Source organism: Melospiza melodia, chromosome 20 (assembly GCF_035770615.1).
Source record: "Melospiza melodia melodia isolate bMelMel2 chromosome 20, bMelMel2.pri, whole genome shotgun sequence".
NCBI classification, from domain to species: Eukaryota; Metazoa; Chordata; class Aves; order Passeriformes; family Passerellidae; genus Melospiza; species Melospiza melodia.
Window position 1 is genome coordinate 14972783 of NC_086213.1, and position 8511 is coordinate 14981293.

At 44.7% G+C, this 8511-nt stretch overlaps 1 long non-coding RNA gene across 2 annotated transcripts; it reads right to left on the bottom strand.

Annotated features, from left to right (window-relative positions):
• Positions 1 to 333: 333 nt before the first annotated feature.
• Positions 334 to 8275, bottom strand: LOC134427434 (uncharacterized). 2 transcript variants are annotated; one of them, XR_010030155.1, is made up of 3 exons: positions 8026 to 8273; positions 7345 to 7487; positions 334 to 3029 (listed from the first exon to the last, which is right to left on the bottom strand). It is a non-coding gene; the product is annotated as an uncharacterized LOC134427434 (long non-coding RNA). The 2 variants fall into 2 exon arrangements; XR_010030154.1 differs by having other exon boundaries at positions 334 to 7487; positions 8026 to 8275.
• Between the last annotated feature and the right edge of the window lie 236 nt (positions 8276 to 8511).

The following is an 8511-nucleotide window of genomic DNA, read 5'->3' on the forward strand; positions in this document are numbered from 1 at the left end:
ATTTTTTCTTCCTGAGAAGCTGAGAGGCCTCAGGGACAGAATGCAAACGAGGCATTTTCCTGCAGCAGCTCTGCTCTCAGGCCGCAGCGAGGCTCCCCCTGGAACCCACCTGCAGAGCTCACACCTGTCTGCAACACCTGAGCACCTCCCTGCAGCCTCACACTGCCCACAGCTCGCAATGGCAGCAACAAAGCCTTGTGCACAGCAACTCCTAATAATGCCCTCTCATTAGGAAAATGTTTGGTCCTGTGAGCATCTAACCGCAAGAAAAACACAGTCCCTTCTGGCTGTGCTTCAGTGCAGTAATTTAACAAGGAGAGAGAGATAATCTGCTTCTCCATATCAGAGCCTTTCATTTAATAGAGCTATTTTTTCAGATAACAGCCTCAGTAATGACGCCACAAGAAATGCACACTGGGAAGCACAAAACAGCTCAAATCTGCTTTCTTTCTGTGTACTGTAATTTGTGAGACATTGCACCTTCCCAGGGAGAAAGGAAGAACTCAGAGCTGACCTTTCATGGCCTTTAAAAACAAGCACATTTCAAACTCTCAAATTCCAGTTATCTATTTGGCAATTAACATTCTTTAAGTGCATCACCACCACTAGATGCCTCCCACAATCCTTTAAGAACAATTTTCTTTTTCATCACTTGTGCAGTCATTCCCCTAAGTTCTCTGTTTCACTATCTGGCATTATCTATTCAGGTGAAGCTAGAACAGATGTCACAAAATGCAGGCAATTGCCTCCTACATGGTCTACAGGTTGGTGCTTTTGCAGGAATAATTTTTGGGACTGGCACAGGGGAGAGGTTATGTTACCTCCACTTTGACCTTCTGCTTTCTCTCCCTACAGATGGTGGCTTTTATAAAATGAAAGCAATTGCAACTCAAATTGTGTTTGTCTGGGATGTGAAAGGCAGCTGGGCTCTGTTCCTGGCAATCAAATATGTTCACAGGTCTTGCTCCCCTCTACATTCTGTAAAGCAGATTACTTCCCTTCCCATAAATACCTTTTCAGTTCATTTAACTCCTCAGGCCTTTCTTACCTGGTCTTGCCAGAACTTACCTCAGACACTGTAAATGTCCCTCTCTGCAATCTGCATTTTCCTTTTCTCCTGTAACGTGGGCTCAGGGCTGCTGTGCCTGGCTGGGGGACTGAGGCTCTGTGAGAAACAGAATTTGTGGCTATCTCTAAAGCCCGGGGGTCAGCAGCTCATTTGTAAACATTCATGTACAGAAATCCATCCTTGGCCAAGAGCTCTGCTCAGAACCTCCTCTCCAGGCACTGGGGAGCAGATCCTGAACTGCTGTGAACTGGCATCAATTAAATCACAGGCTGGGGCCACCTGAGGGCTGTTCTGGCTGAATTTGCAGCCCCCAGAGCTGCCCCCAGCCCTCCTGAGGCTCTCTCCTGCCCTGACCTGCTGGGCCCTTTCTGGCTCCTGTTCCGAGAGCCTCCAGCTCCCTCCCGGGCTGGCTGGCTCTTTGGAATGGCAGCTGCTGGCTGAGCACCACCTCTGCCTGCTTTATTTACTTTTGTGCTCTCAGCTTGGCACGGGAGGGATTTGGGGGCTCTTAGATGCCAGTTCCTACAGAAGGTATTGCTCCTCTGCACACAGAACAAGTTTGAATTTCTAAGAATAAGTAATAATTATTATTATTTGCCCCTCCAGGGAGCCCATTCTCTGCTCCCAGCTCCATGCAGTGGGCACAGGCACGGGCAGGTGAATCTACTCCCATAATTGAGGTTATTTCACCCTTTAGCACTCCAGGCCAGAGAGTTCTGGCCAGGCCCTGTTGCCCACCCTTTGCTGCAATGCTTCTTGCCACTGCTCCCCACCTTCGTTTCTCTGCTGTCTCACAGCCCTCAGGGGTGCAGCAAATGAAGGATTTATCTGAAGAGGGAAACAACTGATCCCAAACCCCTCACATCTGGATAAAGCCTGCCTGGGACCGGCACAGCTGTGATCTGCTGTGTTCCCATCCCAGCACAGCCATTCCCAGACAGGGGCTGCTTCTGCTCCTACAAGGTCAGCAGTCTCCATGGAAACCCCTACTGGAGGCAGCACTTAAAATGGATTTTCTGATGAATAATTCCATTGGCATTCTGGAGCAGAGAAGGGCCCTTCCTGGGGGCTGTGCCAGGGCTCCTCTGACACAGCTCCCCAAGAGCAGCTGGGAATGGCCCCAGCCAGCTCCTCCTGCCCCAGCTGGGATCGGCTGCCCCCAGACCCCCCTGTCCTGCTGTCCTGCTGTCCCGCTGTCCTGGTGTCCTGGTGTCCTGCTGTGCTGGTGTCCTGCTGTCCCGCTGTCCCGGTGTCCCAATGTCCTGCTGTCCCGCTGTCCTGGTGTCCTACTGTCCCAATGTCCTGCTCTCCTGCTGTCCCGCTGTCCTGCTGTCCCAATGTCCCGCTGTCCTCTGTGCTCCTCAGCCAACCAGGATTTCAGTTCCAGGGCTCCAAGCACCGCAGCAACAGCAGGGCAGGAGTGTCCTGATGGATCCACTGGATGAGAAGCGCACTAAACCCTGATGCATCTCAGTCAAAAAACGAATCCACTTCTCTTTAGCAATTGAAGATATCAGGAGATTTAAAGGCAGAACAGGAAACCCTGCCCTAATCTGTGAAAAGTATTCTCCTGAGCAGTTTTGTGTGCAGTGTTTACATGCTATTCATTATTATTATAAATACAAATAACACTCTTGATGACAACAAAAGGTACTAACAGCAGTAAACTTTCGGATCAGAACTTGACCCACACCAGTATTACCAGACAAAGCCAATTTTCAATAAAGAAGGCAAAGACAACACTTTAAAACAAGTCAACACAGCAGCCAGAATGAAGAAGATAAAGGGCTTTTGTATCTGACTTTTCTATAGGGTGCGAATAGTTACCAAGTTTATTTTAAAACATCATAAAATTCAGAACAAAATAAAAAAGAAATGCTCACAATTTACCAGACATTATATTATTTCGTGGTCCTGGAGAAAGACAGTCCTGGTTTATGATCCAAATTCCAGATAAGAACTGGCAGCAAAGCAAATAGAATAAGAAAAGTTATTTTATACAAGGGAAGTGGCAGAAAGAGCATATGTTTGTTATCTTGCCCAGAGCAGCCCAGTTCTCTGTCAGAAAAGACAACATTTATGATCAGCCTCATGAGAAAAAGTAGATAAAAGAGCAAAATAAGAAATGAAAGGTGCCTGGGGAGAAAGGAATAATTTTCCCTCTCCTGCCTGGAAGGCCAGGCTGAGGGAAGGGCAGCAGGTTCCGTCTCCTGTAAGCGCAGGTTCCTCCAGGAGCTGCTGCCCTTCCCTTCCCTTCCCTCTCTCCAGGATTGCTGCCCGCAGGAGGGTGAACCCCTCGGCTCCCGTGATGCTGGGACAGACTCACAGCTCCCAAATGCAGCATCCAGCCTGGAGCAGGCACACCTGCACCTGCAGAGGTGAGCGCAGGGCAGGGCCGGGTACAGGCACGAGCACCACGCCAGGGCTGGGGCTGGAGCACAGCAGAACCCTCTGCATACAGTGAACATTTGCCCAGAACTTTGACTGCGAGTCTGACTGCACCACAAAAGCCTGTGCACCTATTGCTCCTACCAGGGTACTCGTCCTGTAAGCCACTCTGCTCTGGCCAAAAGGTGCCCGTCACTCATGTTCAGGTGAGACCAAACTGTTCATAGACTCCAATCAGAGAAAAACACCAAAGAGGCAAAAGTTGCATTTTGTTCTCCTCTAGATAAAAAAATTCTGTGAGACAAATGGGCTGTAACAACTTAAATATTTAACATTACTACATTGGTTCCCTTTTTTCACTGTTCTATGTATTCCTGATAAACCTGCAACAATTTTTCCAGTCTTCTAATTACTGCCAGCTATACCATAGTAAAAGTTTCCCCCAGAATTTACACCCTTAGGATATCTGTTGCTGATGGAACCCTTTTCCTCCCAGTTAGTAAGAATTAAAGAGATCCAGCTGAACAGAAATGAGTCATATACTCTGCTGTCAGAGTCTGTCTGAGCAGTGATTGCTGGCTACCATTTCTCTGTTCTCATTCAGGCAGAAGTCATTAGAAAAGATTTAATCAAGAGAGAGTAATGAACTTGATAGAAGCTGGCCAGACAAATGAGAAAGCCACTTGACTTCTGTGAAAAGATGCTGGATTTTTGAGTCAGGCCCTACATTTTTTATGGAGTTAATGTAACCTCCGTTGTCTATTTCAGTTGAACTCCTGTTTCCCAGCTATAAGTCAAATTCTGGGTCAGATGCAAGCCTGCCACTCTAGAGATGTTTGTGTGCATATAGGCATATATTAGTATGTCAATATACCTTAACATTTATGATCTGAAAATCTGAGCTCTTTTGGCTGCCTCACATCTTCATCACTTTTAATTTTATTGTCTCACTTATCTTCCAGCTAAACAGAGTGAAGCAGAAAAACACAAGTTGCCATCAGGCTGTCACAATTTGGTGCTGAGTGTTTACAGGACAGGAAGTTTCAGGATTGAAAGATCTCTCACCAGAAGGCAACAGACATTTTGGATTAATATGATCATTGATAGTATTCAAAGATAAAAATATTATAGTTAATAGTATGCCACAAACAATACAAACAAGTGAATACCATCCCATTTTAGTAGACAAACCCTCCAATTTGAAGTCTAATGGAGTCAATTTGTTGGAAGACTTCCAGTCGTTTCAGTAGGGTTTTTGTCAGATCTTATTCTGGAGCTGACTGAGACATTGACATTTATTTACTCCTTCAGAGTAACTACTGGTACTCAGACTGTCTGCTGAAATCTTGTCACAAATGTTCACAGCTTGCCATTCCCATGTAATTTTTAGTTGTATGAGTCAAGTAACTGTAATTAACTACAAGAATATTGAAGACTGACAAAAATTGAATACTGCAATAGGTTATGCATAGTGCCAGATAGAAAATATTTAGTCACTTGTTGGGTCTGCTTCCTCCCTTGATAGAACTCATGATGAACTAGAAATATGTGCATCAAACTTGGCTTCTGGCAGAAGAAATATTGGAATAAATCACCCCCACGCTTCCCTGCCTATTTCTGTGCTTAGGTCAAGCACTCAAACGTTCTTGGGGAGCAAACACAGACCCTCTTCCATCAAAGTTTGCTGCTGAGTTCAAGTAAATGTTGTGCTACTTTTTGTTCAAATTGTTCCTCTTGGGATATATTTGTGGTTCACTAGCTACCAGCAAGGAGTCCTGAGCAAGTAATTACTGTTTAAGACAGCAGTTTGCTGTACATGCCATTTCACTTCAGAAAAGAGAAAATACAAGGTTTTTTTACCGAGATGCAATTTCAGAATGGAAATGTAAGAGGAAGAAAACTATTTGTGAAAATCAAAAACAGATACTGTGTCTTCAGAGTATTTGTCTACAATGTGTGAAAAGAATTCCATTCTGTATCTCGATATTGTCTTTTCACATCTCCTGGTGTGAGTCTTATTCCAAATCTGTGCCACACTGATCCCTCCTCTCTCTAATGAATACATAAGGGACATCTCCAGGAGAAATGGAAACAGTGAGGTGAAAAAACCGAATGTTTTGTAACCAGGTATATATCTCTGAAGTGCAACTCTACCTCATACTGCATTCCATGATGAAGAAAATTTTGTCTTAGGGAAAATGCCCTGACTTGAAGCAAAACAACACAAGGTACACAGCAGTCCAGTGTCAGAGTAGCAGCGGAGATTTTTCAACCCATTAAACAAGTCACTGATTTTCATCTCTGTTTTAAACTAAAGAAACGGGAAAAGAAGTAAATACTCTGTGTTACCCTGCAAACACAGTCATTCTCCATTTGCACAGTCATTCTCCATTTGCACAATCTTTGTTCATTTGCACGAGGATGAGGGCACTTGGTCACTTTCTCTGCACACCAACGGGACCCTGTTCAATAGCACCCTGAGCACCTTTGTGGTTTTTGCTCGCCCTGAATTCAAGCCTAGCCTATGGAGCATTTTGTAATAAGCTGCTGAGTACTTAGCTCCATGTTTAAGTAGCCAGCTCTAATTTTTCTCGTGCCATTGCACTAATCACCACAAGGTCTAAAGGATTTGAACAGCTAAATCCTGCTCTCATAAGTGACTGGGCAGCTGCAAGGCCAAGCAGTAAAAAGCATTGAACAGGTCTTAAAGTCTAAATCATGGTGGCACAGACATTGAAATATCCCTAACTCCTCAAATGCAAATGAGACCTAGAAAGATGTTCAAGTAGCAGCTACGGTCCAATTACTTTCAACAAATGTTTTTGAAGGTACAACTATGTGGCCTCAGTCCCATGACACCAATAGTGTGACTTGGATTCCCAAATCAGCTAGAAACTTTCAAAAATGCTTCCATTTTTCTTTCTTAAAAACACAATTTGTAATAATATTGGGGGGAAGGGGGAACTTCTAACATTTGTTACTCATTTAAACTTTTAATGTGTTGTCTTTGCACAGTTGCAGACAGCTATTGCAGAGATTTCAGGGAAATACTTCATTAGTATTTGAATTTTAGTCTCTGAAACAATAATGGCCTAAAATATTTCAGTATTCTCTTTGCATCCCTGCAAAAGGAAAAGAAATCTCACTCAAGTCAAAATGTTTTTTATTGTCCATTGATCTGTACAACCAAAACCTACAGCAACTAATTTCCCAGATTAAACTAATAAATTAAGATTGCCTCACTAGAAACCTGACTATGGCAAAAAAAAAGGCAGTAAGGGAAAGAGATTTATTGAGATGAAAGAAATCTCCATTTTAGCTGCACTTTCTTAGCTCCTCTGGTCAGGATTAGCTGACAGTTATCAGAGTCCAAGATAAAGATATATAATGTTTAGAAATGGCACCTAAGCTATTATTCCAGAGAACAAGCAGAGTGTGTTATTAATCTTGGGTTCTTAGGCCAACTAAATTGCTGTCAGTAAATCAGCAATTATTTATGGAGCATCTTTGCAGTGACTAACTAAAGGATTGCAATTATTTATCCCGCAGTTGCTCTGCAGAGTGAGTTCAGCCCTACCTTTTGCCGGCACACAGTGACTGAGGGTGCGCTTGCCTGGGCGCTCCTGCTGCTGCCCTGGTGCACAGGGGTCTGGTGGTCAGTGCCACGCTGGGCTCAGCACAGGGCCTGAGTGCCAGCCAGACCCTGTCAGCGTGGGTTCAGCTCCTCTGTGCAGAGCTGGCACACACAGAGCCGGGGGTTCCACCAGAACAAACACAAAATGTGCTTTACACTGTAAGCGCCACCATGCCCTACCCGTGTGCCCGCAGCCTGCCCAGCGTTTGAGCCGGCTCCTGGGCAGATGGGAGGGTTTCCCACCTTTACTTACTCATCCCCAGCAGCAGCCAGAGCAAAACTGAAGCATCTGTTAGTTTGGCAAACGTGCCACATACAGGATTAACTCCACAGCTCTTGAACTGCGTGAAGAATGAATTGTCCGTACTGCTCTCAGGTTCCCAGGCTATTGATCCCCTGCAAGTCAGACAATTAAAAATAATGTGACTTTCAGCAGGGTTCACTGTATCTGTTTTTAATGTTATGGCATTAAAAGAAATTTCTACACTTATTACTTTGAGCAGATGTATGTAATAAGGAAAACTCCAGGCTGGCAAAGCCTGAAGGTGATAAAAAAATAGAATTTTGGGGGGCAGATGAATTTAAAAGCCTGTAGGAAGATCCTGAAACTAGAACCTGCAACAATTCAGTCAGTTAAGAAGAACCTTTTTTGCAATATCAGTATTGTTGCTGTTTCACAGGAAATAAAATCATATCAGAACTGCCCCTGTGCTGTTACTGCTCACACACCTGGATAGCTCAGCCCCAGGGCAGGGAGCCTTGCTGTACCACAGGTGTGTGCAACACCAGTATTGGCCTGAACCTCTTTTTGTGCCTTTTTAAGAAAAATAATGTTTTCTAATTACAAAAGAAGAGAATGGAGACTACATAGACATAAGGTAGATCAAAATCCACAGTGAAACTAATGGAATGCCTGGAATAATATCTACATTACCAGCAGGAAAGACTGTTCAAGTACAGTGAACTCCCAAGGATTTCTCTGCAGAAAGCCGAGCATCCTGAAGGCTTTGAAGGTGTGGACAAGGCTTCTTCTTGTGAGCTCCAAACCTCAGAACAGCCTCTCCAAACGCCTGCAAGCTGGGAGTGAGAGACTCCCTGTTGTCCCTCTTTTCAAACCTGCAGTTTGCTGCAGTGAAAAGAGGCAGGAACTCCCGAGGAGAGCTGCCAGGACCCAGAATCACTGCAGGAACTGGCGCCTGGGTTTTTCTACTCATTGCAAAGGAAGTATCAGAAGGCATTAGTTCTGCTCTGCAATGATGAAAGCCACTTTGTGGCAGGATTTAGCAAACCAGAGCATCTGGCAGAAGCCAAGCTGGCATAGCTCTTGGGAAGTCTTTCTAAAGACCATCTACGTGGATGGGAGAGGGAGGGAGAAAATCATCTGGAGCTGATTAAAGATTTTAGATGTGCCATAAGTGAA